A 14,104-nucleotide genomic window follows, 5' to 3' on the forward strand; every position below is an offset into this window, starting at 1 on the left:
ATTTGGGTGAGAATAAATTATTCCCAAATGGAAGAGTATTTATTAATTTTATTTGGTGTAATAATAAATCAGATCCAGCCTAGGAAAAAAGAAAGTGAATTCATGTCTAAGCAGCCTAATAATCATGTTAACAATTTGAAGCTTTCATCCACTGATCATAAAATACAATGTAATATAAATGTAAATGGAAGTGGCAAATAAATTTCATAGAAAATTGGTTATTTTATTTTGCTAGTCTGAACTAATAAAATTAAACAAAACAAAAAGTATAATATTTGAATTCCTTGGGGAAAAAGTAAGAATTTGTTTTTGTTTTCTTAATAGTCTTATCAAAACACTATTTGTTATAGTTTGTACCTGGGATCCCATCCCCAAGGCTCATGGGATGAAGGCTTATTCCCCAATGCAGCAGTGTTTGGAGGAAGAACTTTAGGAAGTTCTGGATCATGAGAAATCTGATCTGATTAATTGACTAATCCATTCATGGGTTCATAATAGAATGACCTATTGAGTAGTGAGGGAAACTAGAGGAGGTGGGACTTAAGAGGAAGTAGGTCACTGGAGGTTTATATTGTCCCCAGTATCTATCTATCTATCTCTCTCCTCCCCTCCCCCCCCTGCCCTCTCTCTCTCTCTCTCTCTCTCTCTCTCTCTCCTTCATGGCCACCATGATGTGCATAGTTTTGCTCTACCACAAGTTCCCTGCCATGATGTTTTACCTCAATACAAGACCACAGTGATGGAGAAAAGCAGCTTTGGGCCAAAACCTCTGAAACTGTGAATCAAAATAAATCTTTCTGGGGCTGGGGATGTGGCTCAAGTGGTAATACGCTCGCCTGGCATGCACGGGGCTCTGGGTTCCATCCTCAACACCACATAAAATAAAATAAAGATGTTGTGTCCACCGAAAACTGAAAAATAAATATTAAAAAAAATTCTTTCTTTCTCTCTCTCTAAAAATAATAAATAAATAAATAAATAAATCTTTCTTCCTCAAAAATGATTTGCTCAGGCATTCTGTCACAGTGATGGAACACTCACACAATGCTACACTGGAAAATGCTCCTTGTGGTTTATAAACTCCATGGATCCAGAAATTAATTTTCTATGTTACTGTTAGATAGCATAATCTGATTTATTGATTTTCTAAATCTTGTGGAGTTAGTGTTAAAGATAATTACAAACAAGAGATATTTTTCATCTATAAAGGAGATAATAAAATTCTCAAAAGATCACGGAGCTATGTACTTCATCAAATAACACTTTTACAAATTTTACTTCAAGATGTAGCAGTAAAGATGTTGTAAAAATTTGTATGTGGGGAAACAGATACTTCATCTGATCTTCCAAATGGAGTGATTTTCAAAAACAAGAACAAAATAATGATAGCAACAGTTCTCAAAAATATATTCTATCTGGAACAATTTCAATTCTCCCACAATAAGTCATAATTGCCTTTACAATGAAAATCAATTACAAATATTAATACCTTGGGCATTTTCAGTCATATGTTAAAATGCACACACACTGTAAATTTTTGTAAAACAATGTTGTTACTAAACATATCTAATCATTAGGTCAAATTTCCAATGTTCCAGTTTAATGCCTAAATCCAGGATGAATTAAATGCTCATTGTGATAAAAGCCAATGGGTTGGATTTTCAATTACTCTCTGAAAAGAATAAAAAACTACAATTAACAATGAAATTTTAAATTAATGGAAACTACTCTGAATGATTTGAGTATTTCTAAGTCTTCTGTGAATCTTGTGGGAATGGTTAGAAATAAAAAGGGGAAACCTATTAAATTGCTAGAAATTGCCAAGTTGTAAAGCACAGAAAAGTTGTCATGTTAAATTAATTGAATCACTTACAGTCCAAAATTACAAATTATGCAATATGCACCAGAGCTGATCCAACAGTTTTTAGTTTTTCATTGCTTTACAACTGCCATAATTATAATTTCCTTTGAACCTATAAACTATGCCAAAATGTCTAATTTCTAAATGTTTTAAACTAGCACCACACACTCACCAATGAAATTCAATTGGACAGAAATAATTTGAGTAATAGTGCAGCATTGTCTAAGGATTTTTTTTTAATAAATGTCTCTTTCATTACACAGGAAATTCTCTATGAAAGAACAAAGGTGCCAAACCCCTTTACTTGTCATGTTTGAGGATAAACGTACATCAATGTTTTAGAATAAATACATACAATTGGAGCCTCACAATCATGTATCAGAATAGATATTTAATATTAAGACAGATATTTCCATCATTTGCAGTAATTCAAATTCTTATTATGTGGTGAAAAGACTGTTTTAGCCAGGTCACATTCCATTGGCATAAAAACATTTGCAATGTTGGTAGGAAAAATGTAGTAGTAGATGGATTTTAAACTGTCATTGAGGAGAAAATTTAAAATAAATATATTACTACAAATTGGTAAATCTTCATCTCAATTATTCATTTTTTCTTTACTTGTTCAATACATATTCCATGTTTTTGCAAATGTCCTATTCTAGGTCTTGGGGGATATTTCATTCCATGCCCTAAAGGATCTTTTATTCCAGTACTGGATGAGTCAAACAACAAACAAGTGAACAATTATATAATAAGTGAACAATTATATAATATATAAAATGGTGAGAAGGGCTACCGAGAAAAATAAAGTAAGGTGACAAGGATGCACAGGGATAAAGGAAGTGGTTGATCTTCTTAAAAAAATGGTCTGGGAGGACCTAACAATGATAAGGTAAACCTGAGCAGAAACCCCAAAAAATTAGGGAGAATGCATGCAGAAATCTGGAGGGGAGGTTTTTCCAGTAGCTGGAACTTCAGGTGCTAAGATATTGTAGACATGAAAATGGCTTGACCAAGGTGAAGGAAAATTAAGAAGGATGGAGTGGCTAGCAGAGTGATCAAGGGTTCCAATAACAAGGATAACACCAGAGGGAAAGAAAACAATGGGGTCTTTTAGGGGAGTGCAGGCCATTATAAGGCCTTCTGCATCCTCATTGGTGAATGGAAAGCCACAGGGAAGTATTAAAATAATTTAACTTAAAAATTAAAAGGATGACTTGATGAGTTCTGAAGGCCATGAACTAAATGAGCAAGTGCAAAACAGAAGCAGGACTGCAACTGGAAGGTTACTGCAAGAACTAGTCAAGGAGCAGGCCTGGAGACAGGGCAGTGGCAGACATGGGGAACACAGGTCAGATTCTGCATATCTTATGACAAAAGGGGAAAAAAATATTCTGGGAATGAATCGTGAGTTCTCAGAGATGGAACACAAGCAAGGATGGATTCAAGTTTGAGGGAGTGAGTAATATAAGCAAAGTCAGAAATTTACTACTGTGGAGTTCTACTGAAAGAAAAGAACTCTTTTTTTCCTGAAGGATGATATTAGAAACTACATAAATATATGAATAATTTATTATGAAAATTATAGCAGACATTTAAATCCAGAGAAGCCCAGGGGGGTACATGTTATTTATTCCTTTGACATTGCTTTTACACAGGACCCTAAGTTGCCTACCAGGAATATAAAGTCTACGAATTGAAACCACTAGACTGTTTTATTGTATTGCTTTAAGTGGTTTAGACCTGAACTTTCTTAAGAAATAACAAGATATAAACTTCCTGTGGAACAACTAAACAGAAAAGAACACAGATACAGCAGGATTGGCTTTTGTCATCATCACTGTTCACAATAAAAATTTGATAATTTGGGGTGGGGTTGTAGCTTAGTGGTAGAGCACTTGCCTGGCATGTGTGAGGCACTGGGCTCAATTCTCAGCACTGCATATAAATAAATGAATAAAATAAAAGTCCATCAATAACTAAAAAGAAAAAAACAAAAAGAAAACTTGATAATTTTATCTGAAGCAAACAGACAGTATTATAATTTAAATGATATTCTCTTAGTATTTATTGAATAAATGAAAATGTGGACCCAGAAAGTAGTCAATTAAATTAATCTCAACAAACATTAATTACCTGAATATTATGATTAGGCACTGCACAAGGAGTAAAACAATCAGTAATACTCCCACTGTCCTTATAGGATATTAGGAACAAATGCCTTCATTTTATTATACAGATGGCATACTTTGGGATTTTGCTTCTTTTCTATGCAAGTGGTAACAAAATGAAACTGATAAACAATTTTTGTTGTTTTTTGTTTAAACAAATCACAAATATAACTGCAGTTTGTTTTGGGTTTTTTTTTTTAGTTTTTTGTTTTTTTTGAAAAAGAGTCAAAAAATAGAAAAAGAAACAGAAAGCAATTGAAAGTTATTTAAAAAAAACATAGTTATAATCTTTTAAAAGTTTTTTGTTTGCATTCCTGATAATTTGGCTCTTTGTAAAGGATGTGAGCATAAATCAGGCCTCCAAAAGTCCAATATTTGACATTGGCTGCATTATTATAAGAACTTGCATAAATGTATAACAACAAAGGGACCTTAATACATCAGAGCAAGAGATTTAACGCTGAAAACTTTTCTAAAAATAGGGTATAGCAGCAGCCCTAATTAAAAATAAACATTTTAAAAAGCAAGAGTTATATATATTGTGAAAGAATCTAATCTGATCTTTTATTATGGAAATCAAAAAGTTCCCTTAAGTCTAAGATATTCAAGTCATTAAATAAGCATTACATATACAATAAGCTCAAGGCTATTCTCACTGTGAGTATAGTGGTGATCTTGAAATGATATACCATTACTCTCCTCATCAAGTGTGTGTTCTAGGGGAAGAGAATGATACTAATCAAATAGTAACACTGATACATATATAATCATAAACTACTATAAGTTGTCGTGGTGGCACACACCTCTACTCCCAGCAGCATGGGAGGCTAGATGTGAAGATCACAAGTTCAAAGCCAGCCTCAGCCTCTACAAGGCACTAAGTAACTCAGTGAGACCCTGTCTCTAAATAAAATATGAGGGCTGGGGATGTGGCTCAAGCAGTAACGTGTTCTCCTGGCATGCACAGGGCACTGGGTTCGATCCTCAGTACCACATACAAATAAAATAAAGATGTTGTGTTCACCGAAAACTGAAAAATAAATATTTAAAAATTCTCTCTCTCTCTCTTGTCTCTTCTCTCTCTCTTTAAAAAAAATAAAATATGAAATAGGGCTGGGGATGTGGATCAGCGGTTGAGCGGCAATGAGTTCAATACCCAGTACCCAATAAAAAAATAAATAAACTGCTATAAGTTACTGAAATAAAAAGAAGAAAAGTTCTATAAAAGTTCGTAAGATAGTAAATACAAAGTAAGAAGACGTAGCTAGCTGATGAAACTTAATAGATTATTTATTATAATGGACTATCATTAAAAGGGTATCCTATTTCAATAAATGTTAAAAGGACTTAGTATTTGAAATACCTGAAAAGTACTAAGTAATAGTTCATCTGTTAAACTATATGTACAATACAAATAAATAATCAGTGCTTTTCATATTTCATGGTGTCATAAAGAAAAGACTTGACTATCTAAAAATGCAAATTCCAAATCAAGAATATCCTGTGTTTCATCCCTTACAGTAATGACTAAGCATAGACTCTAGAGTTAGAGATCTTTAACGAAAGCCCATCCTTACACTTATTAGTTTTATGTCTTGGAGAAGTTTCCTAAAACTTTTGTTTTTGCTTCAGTTTCTATATCTGAAAAAATGTAAGCAATATTGCCAAATGTTACATGAAATGAAACAATAAATGACACAGTGTGAACCGTGAGTATTACAGAAGATCAAAACAGAAGCTTAAACCATAAAGACTGAAATTTCCATAAAAGTGGAAATAGGGCCTTAATTAAATATTGAGGAAGTAGGAAGGGGCAATTGAAGTGAAAAGTATGAGATTGTGGTAGAGGAAGATAACAAGATATGCTGAGCCCCAAAAACGAAAGTGCACATGTCATTTTTTAAAAAAGAAAGAGAAGAAAAAGGATCATGAGTAAAATATGAATATCAGCATCATCATTAACATCAGAATATGAAAAGTTCATTGATATGGTTCAGATCTGAAATTAAACCTAACTTTAAACAACTACCCATTTCTTTTTTTTCTTTTCTTTTTTTATTAATTTTTTAAAATTTATACATGACAGTGGAATGTATTATAATTCATATTACACATATAGAGCACAATTTTCATATCTTTGGTTGTATACATAGTATATTCACACAAATTCATGTTTTCATACATGTACTTTGGATAATGATGTCCATCACATTCCACCATCATTTCTAACCCCCTGTTCCTTCCCTTCCCCTCCCACCCCTCTGTTCTATCTAGAGTTCATCTATTCCTCCCATGCTCACCCTCCCTACCCCACTATGAATCGGCCTTCTTATATCAGAGAAAACATTGGACATATGTTTTTTTGAGATTGGCTAACTTCACTTAGTATTATCTTCTCTAACTCCATCCATTTACCTGCAAAATGAGGCCTAATGTTATTCACAAAACAACAGATTGAATGAAGAAACAGATATGAGATCCCAGCCACCTCAATCAAGCCATAAAATAAACATATTTACAAAATGTAACACAATGCTACTATCCTCAATAATTTTCTGTGTGAAGAAAATAGATACATTGAAAAAAAATATTGTATTTTTTAAAAATTGGTTTATTAATTTATTTGAAAATGACTTATTTATCAAATGTCTGTTTCAATTTCTAATATGATAAATAGCAATAATTTTTAAGAATGTCAAAAAATACTGAAAAAAAAATTAAAAAACTGTATTAGCTGTATGTGGTGGTACATGCCTATAATCCCAGCAGTTTGGGATGCTGAGGTAGGAGGATCACAAGTTCAAAAAAAGCCAGCCTCAGCAACTTGGCCAGGGCCTAAACAACTCAGTGAGACACTGTCTCTAAATAAAAATACCAAATGGGCTTGGGATGTGGCTCAGTGTTTAATCACCCCTGGGTTAATTCCTGGTACCAAAAAAAAAAAAAAAAACTCACTATATTAGCATATTTATAATTAGTAATTAAAATCTATTCAATTTCCTCATTTGTAAAATGTAAATAATAGAAGTGAAGATGGATACTCCAAAGACTAAAGTGTTACACTGCCCAGATTCCTACCTCCAGGAGTGAAACACACATTTCCCCAGCTGCTGTGTCTTGGCAACTGACAGCACTCCACTCAATCCCTCCCCAGCACCTCAGCTCTCCAGCACTCACTGCCTTTCCTGATGATCACAACCTCTTGCCAGCACCCTGTATTCACTGGTCAATGTGGGCTTCCTTTTGCCCCAGCTGAGGACAAATATAAAGGACTATTCCAGTGTGAGAGAACACTGTAGGATCAGCTGAAGCCCTGATCCCACCATAGAACAGTTCAATTATCTATCAGGGTTATTCTGCTTCCTGCATTCACCCACCACCTTAGGCATAATCCACAGGAAGATGGGTACTGGTTCCTCGGAAGAGCCAGAAGACAGATAAGCAGGACTTACAGATTTTGTTATAAGCAAATTTAGTCACAGAGACTGTGTATGTGTGTGTGAAGTCCAGATAAGAAATCTTAACATTGGAAGGAACTAAAGGACTACCACATTTTTCATGCAGTGGGTTTGCAGGTAAGAAAGATTTCAAAATCTCCCAGGTGTTTAGTGTTTGTTTGAACAGCATAAACTTTCAGTTTAAAACTCTGAACAACCAGGAGAATGATTTTGTTGTCAAACTGAAAACAAAAAACAAACCAAAAAAAAAACATGACTCGTAATCTGGCTTTGGGAGGCCCACTGAGGCTCAGACAGCTGGGTCTGAGGACTGACTTGTCTGTTAGAGATGGTGACTGAAGCAGTGCTTTGAGATTCTGCAGGTGGGCTTCACTAGAAAGCACACTCTCACATACACAACAGGAATTGCCTTGAATGCTATTGGTTTGCATGAGAAATTCCTCAATTTTAACTTAATCTCCTCTTAACCTTCACGACTACTATGTGAAATAGGCATTGAGTACATAGATTTTTCAATCTGCATAATTCTTAATTAACACTGTTAAAATGTGTTGAATGGCAGCTACTAGTCCAGAGAAAAACAGAATTTCCTGGATGTAGGAGGCTTTAAGAGCTAATGACTGTCATCTTAACTCTAAACAACAAAACATTCACACAGTACACAAGAGACTAGTGTTGTTTCTTATCCTGCAACAATCCCAAGAGATAAAGGTCAAAAGATCAGACTCCAACAACAAAATTTAAAACTCCAACTCCGATTAACTAGAATAACTGTTTCAACAATCATGGGGAAAGTTATTTATTAGTTATAAGTGAATATAGATAGTCATTTCTTAAAGATGTACTTCACAATAAAATCTGAAAGATAAAGCCCCAACCATCAGAACGAACGGAAAGGAAGTTTTCAAGCCTATTTTCCAAAGAAAATTATAGTAATCTATTCATGAGTTCTGGGTATTAAAGTCTTCATTCTAGTTTTAAATGCACAGTGGAAATTTGAGAATGAGTAAAATTATAACCATTGAACATGTGCCTGGAGATATAAAAAATCAAAAATAAAGCTTTCTTCAAGATTTTATATGAAAATATAAAAAGAAACAAAAACAAGAAGGGGGGAGGTTTTTCATCTGAGATCCCTGAAAATCCAAGAGAATAATTATTTTTTAAATATAAGTTTTCTGATTCCAAGTTCTATTTTCTTTCTGCTTCATCTCATCTTCTGAGTCAAGTATCCCAGGTCTTGTACTTTGTTATGTATATCAAAACGCCCTCCAAATTCACTCATCTTACAAACGTGCATTTTTAGATATTGGACTTACTTTAGCAAGCTGTACACCCATCATCTCATCTTCAGACATCACTACTTTCCTGACAGTCTGAGCAGAAGTAAACCCTTCAGTTCAGCATCTCTACTTTAATGACATTAAGCTAGGATAGTTGTCCTCAAACTCAGGGACAAGACTAATATAATTCTTTTGCATATTAAAAAGGACAATGAGAAATTTATTAAGTGTTTTGAAGTCTTTCACATGGTGGGTTCCTACTTAAAATAAATAGTTTCAAATTAAGTATCAGAAAAGCACCGATAAAAACTGGTTCAGATTCAATAATATTATATTAATGAAAGAACAGAGTTAAGTTGTTCACAAATACTGTTATTCATTTTACACTTTCTTATAATGTCACGTGCAGAATCCAAGGTTTGGAATCTGAAATAGTGTTCCCTGTATCAGTTATTAATTAGGAGAAATAATTAATCAAATCTATACCACCAAAGTAAATAAATCAACTGTATCTCCTTGGTTCTTTGACTCAACATGTAATTCCTAGTGAATAACCTAGTCAGGAGTCAAAATAACCATCCTGTGGAAATTTCATAATTTCTTGGAAGGAAATAAGTCACATTCTCAACTTAAAGAAATTCCAAGGTCCAGTGTCCAGAAAAGATAATTATCCTTCCTCAGTGTGCATATAGATGACTTATAATTAAATATTTATTTTTAAGATTATTTCCCCCAAAAAAGAATAACCAATTGAGTAGAGATGGTGAAGATTCTTAACACTGAAAAAATATTTAAGTTCATAACCTCTTTTATTTATTTAGAGCAAAAAACATAATAAAAATATTTTTAAATATCTGAAGGACTAGAATTGAATGTCGCAGAAGAGAACAAGGTATAGGGGAAAGGTTTCAGGAGAAGGAGAATTTTAATGACCACATCCATTTAAATAAAAATACATACACATAGATCTTTGGTGAAAATTTTACTTCTTATGAAAGAGTTATAAACATGAAATAATATTTTTCACAGGAAAAAATGACCACATAATCCATGACAAAATAAACTCCCAATAGTATTAGCTATCCAATTACTTTTTCTCTGACTATAAACAAATTTATGTAATAATTTTTGCTTTGATTAGGGTTAAAAAAAAGGAGAGGGAAAATGTTAGCAAATGTTTAATCATGAAACTTTTAGTTGAAATTCATAGAGGGCTTATGATTTTAGGTAAAAGGATAAAAACCACAAGGTCTCTTAATAAAAAATACTTGACAAGATTATAATGACTCACAAGCTTAGTCCTTTTCAGATATACTTGTTTGTATTTATAATTTCTAATCCATCCATCATTATGTAATTAGTCTGATATATTTAGGTTCACAACCAGAAACATGAAAACAGTTTAGGAATAAAGTGTGGGACTGTCTATCAGTAAAAAAGTATGCATGATAGTTAATTTGTCTTTATTAGTTATGATCTATTTTGATTAGAAGATAATCTTGCAATCAATTCATCTTGATTACATCTTATCCCTTAATGTCCACCACCCTTATTTTTTTTAAATCATGCACTTTGAAGAAGGTGTTTGATTAAAGAATGAGTACATAAGAAAAGTAAACAAAAAGACAAAGACCCACTGCTATTTATAATGCAACCAGAGTGTCAATCTCTATCCATGTATTTACAATCACTATTGCCTACAAACAGGATTTCCTGTTTCTATAAATATTTTACATATCTTGTGACACTTCCTACACTATACTAAGTGCAAACTTATGTGAACATTGTACAGGTGACAGTTTGGCTTGGCTAGAAAATGTGTTGTTCATAAATTAGACTATGTGACTTCACTCACTAATAAACTATGGTATTTTACAACTGAACTTGTAACATAAAAAAAGTACACAAGTTGTTGAGCAAAATAAAAACAAACAAAATGGAAATAACTCAGTATTTTCCTTATCCTAGGAATACCTTCATTGCTGTTCTCCATAAGAGATTTAATTGATAATTATTTAGTAAGTATTAGTTATTGAGAAAGCTTTTAAAAATATAAATATATATTTTAAATATATAATTTCACAATTTTGGGAAACAAGCAATAGTAAAAAAAAAAAATGAGAGAATAGTTTTAATTTAGGAGCAAAGAAATCCAACCAAATTGAAACTTAAAGACTTTATCTCAAATTTGTCAATGAAAAAGTAGTATGTTATTTTGAATTCACAAAATAATAAAAATGGCACTAGTTTTGATTTGAGGTATTTATTACAGAAACCTATAGGCACCTGATAAATTTATTTAACCCATTTAAAATAAAAGAATAGTAATTCCGAAAGAGCATACCTTAATCATCCTGCTTAAAATCATCAGTGGCTCCTGACTTCCTACCAAAATTCTTATATAATATAGTACTCCCTACTTAGCTCTTCTCTATCTCTCTTACCTCTATTCCAACATTTCACTTCTACTCTTATCCTCCTGCCTTACCAGAATGCTTTACGCACTAATAAAAAATACTCACTGCTGTTCTATTGATTTGTGTTAAGTTCACCATGGTGTAATGGTTGTGTTAAGAACACAAAATTCAGAAACAAGGTCATACTGAAAGATTGGTAAGATCCTAAGAGAGGGTCTCACTTTTAATTTCACTATTTCCCGCTAATTGAACACTTGGACTTGGTGAAGTTCCATCTGAATGTAGAAGTTTGTGCCCAAAATAGATACAAATATTTGTTGTCTGGTTTAAAAAAAAAAAAAAAGACCACAAAACCTAATGGTGATACTTTCTAGCCACATAAGATATTATTTTATAGTAAAACTAATAATTCTAATTAATAATTTTTTATTAAACTTCCTACAAATAACTAGTTTCTGAAATACTCCTTGAATAACCTCTCATTTTTATTGATTATCCATCAATCAAATAGAGACATCTTTGGTGTGTATATAAAAGTCATATTTTCAATGTTAAAAATTAGACCTTTATAGCAATTAGTCTGATTTGAAGATACTACCTAGCATGTGAAAACTTTTGTCAATTCTCAGGAAGAATTTGACACTGTTGTATTTGTGCCCCTATTCTATCTTGCTAAGAAGGAATAAAAGCAGATATCACACCATTACACATACACTGCTTATTTGTCTTCCCTTGTAGATCTGTGACCCATTTAGCCCAGACCCTGTGAACATTATCACTGAATTTCCTTCCAGGGCTCAACACAAAACACTACTTACACATTGCAAAATGTTAACTGAATTAAGTGAAAGGAACAGAATACGTATTTACTTAAAATTAAGTAACTGTTTGCTTCTTATTTATTCATTGTAATAGGGTAACTAAACTCAAAATAAAATGTAAGATATATTTCAATGTAGGATTTAACAGCAAATCATTCAGTCAATTAGTTCCCCTTGAAATCCTGGGAAATGAGCTGCTGATATGAAAATCATTATGCCAACGTAGAGCTTAAAAAATGTATGAAGTAAAACATATCCAGTTCCAGAGCTGGAAGCTGTGCAAGACGCAGTGTTTACTAAAAGATGGTTTTCCTCAGCCTAACAGCACCAACTATCACCCAGCTTTAGTCTATTAAAGACTAGACATTTGTTGGTTGATGTCTTACAGAAATCCCAGAAGCACTTTGAAGAGGTTCCCACGTATCAAATCTGGACTAGTTTGAGCATCAAGATAAATAAGGATGGTAATGGATTCTGATCCTTTGAATAAAAGAGAAACTCATGATTATGTTCTGACAGAGGATATTTACATAGCTTCAAAGTATTTCTCCAGAGATTTGCCTATTATTTGGTTAGAGAAAAAATAATAACTTTACAATGGTGAAGCTTAGCAAACTTTTTACCAAGTAATCAATAGAAATGAGATGAGAAGACTTCATGTACCTCCTGATGCAATAACATGAGCACTCAGCAGCCTGAGTGAAGAGACCTCTTCTTGTTGACCAGTCGCTCCCCACCCACTCCAGCAGCAGCAGAGACTTGGGATAGGCACCTAGCTAGCACTGGCTTCAACTGAGAATACATACTAAGTGATGTTATTAAGTCCACTTAATAAAATCATGTTTTTATTTTGTCTTCAATTTGAGATACTGCTTTATCCTAAGCAATTCTATTGTTAATTCATTGTGCAATTCGCCTTCAGTATGAAAAAAAATATTTTCAGGGATGCTTTATGTATTACTTTAATAAGATTGACTTGCTTATCAAACCAGAAGAATTTGCTATTTTATGGTAAAAGTATTCATACTTTTTTGAAAAAATATAGACATTTTTAGCAAACCCATAACACTAAAATTGAAAAACCACTTTATGTTGTTGTTTATAAGAACAAAAACCAATTTCTGTAGAAATCATTTGTATGGGTCATTTATTCTGATTTCCTAAAATTTAACTAAAGATCTATTTGTCAAAAGGAAAGAATCATGAAAAGCTCAAGATGCTACCATCTTTCATGTTCAACTCCACTACACTGAATAAAAAAAAATGCAAAGCAAAACTATATACTGACAACAGTGGCTATCTTTGAATTTCTTTAGTTAACAGATTCACAGGCTTCCTGCAGCGTAATAGTAAATTCCCTTCAAGAAATCACAGTATCACTTCATAAAACTTAATGGTGGCCCAACTCCCTTTTGTTATGCAGGACTTCCTAGAGAGATAAATGCTATTGGTGAAGATCACGCATTAATAGCTCCTTTCTCTTTCTCTAAATGTAAGCTCAGCATTGATGCTGTGGTTCTTTTTTTCTCAGCTATAGCAACTTCCAGTGGACTGCTGGGTCAAGTTAAATCTTTAGGATCAGAGTCCTCTGGCACCCACTTGGCTCAGTGATACTTTCTATCTACTTTTATTATTATTATTAAAAAAATAATAGAGAGAGACAGAGAGAAAATCACTGTGATTCATGAACCATAGCTAGGTGGCTGATCTTCTTTTCATTTAAAATCACTATTTGTATTAATGTGCCCACATTTCTTTGGAACATAAATCTACAGAAGGCAGCAGCATGCTGAGACATACTGTCTCATCTCAACCAGTGCCTAATACATGACATGAATTATCTGACAGCTGGTTACCCTCAAGTTCAAATTTCATAAAATTTAAACATCCAAGCTGAATACCCTACTGGTAGAGGTATTCTTGTGAGAGAATGAAGAGAGAAGTAAGAAAAGCAAGCACAAAAGCTCTGTGTTATAAAAGTTTTTCTCACAAATATTTATAGATTTGAAATCAACACAGAACACACCAGTACTGATAAATACACTACTTTCAAAATTTATTCTTAAGGGAAAATACATTGATCTACAATT

At 33.0% G+C, this 14,104-nt stretch overlaps 1 protein-coding gene across 3 annotated transcripts in view; it reads right to left on the reverse strand.

Annotated features, from left to right (window-relative positions):
• Positions 1-14,104, reverse strand: part of Ccser1 (coiled-coil serine rich protein 1) — a 1,227,237-nt gene that overhangs the window by 1,039,888 nt on the left and 173,245 nt on the right. The window lies entirely within an intron of this gene.

This window comes from Marmota monax, unplaced genomic scaffold (genome assembly GCF_021218885.2).
Source record: "Marmota monax isolate L192 unplaced genomic scaffold, Marmota_monax_Labrador192_F-V1.1 WCK01_AAM20220418_F8-fsc00002, whole genome shotgun sequence".
Lineage (NCBI taxonomy): Eukaryota > Metazoa > Chordata > Mammalia > Rodentia > Sciuridae > Marmota > Marmota monax.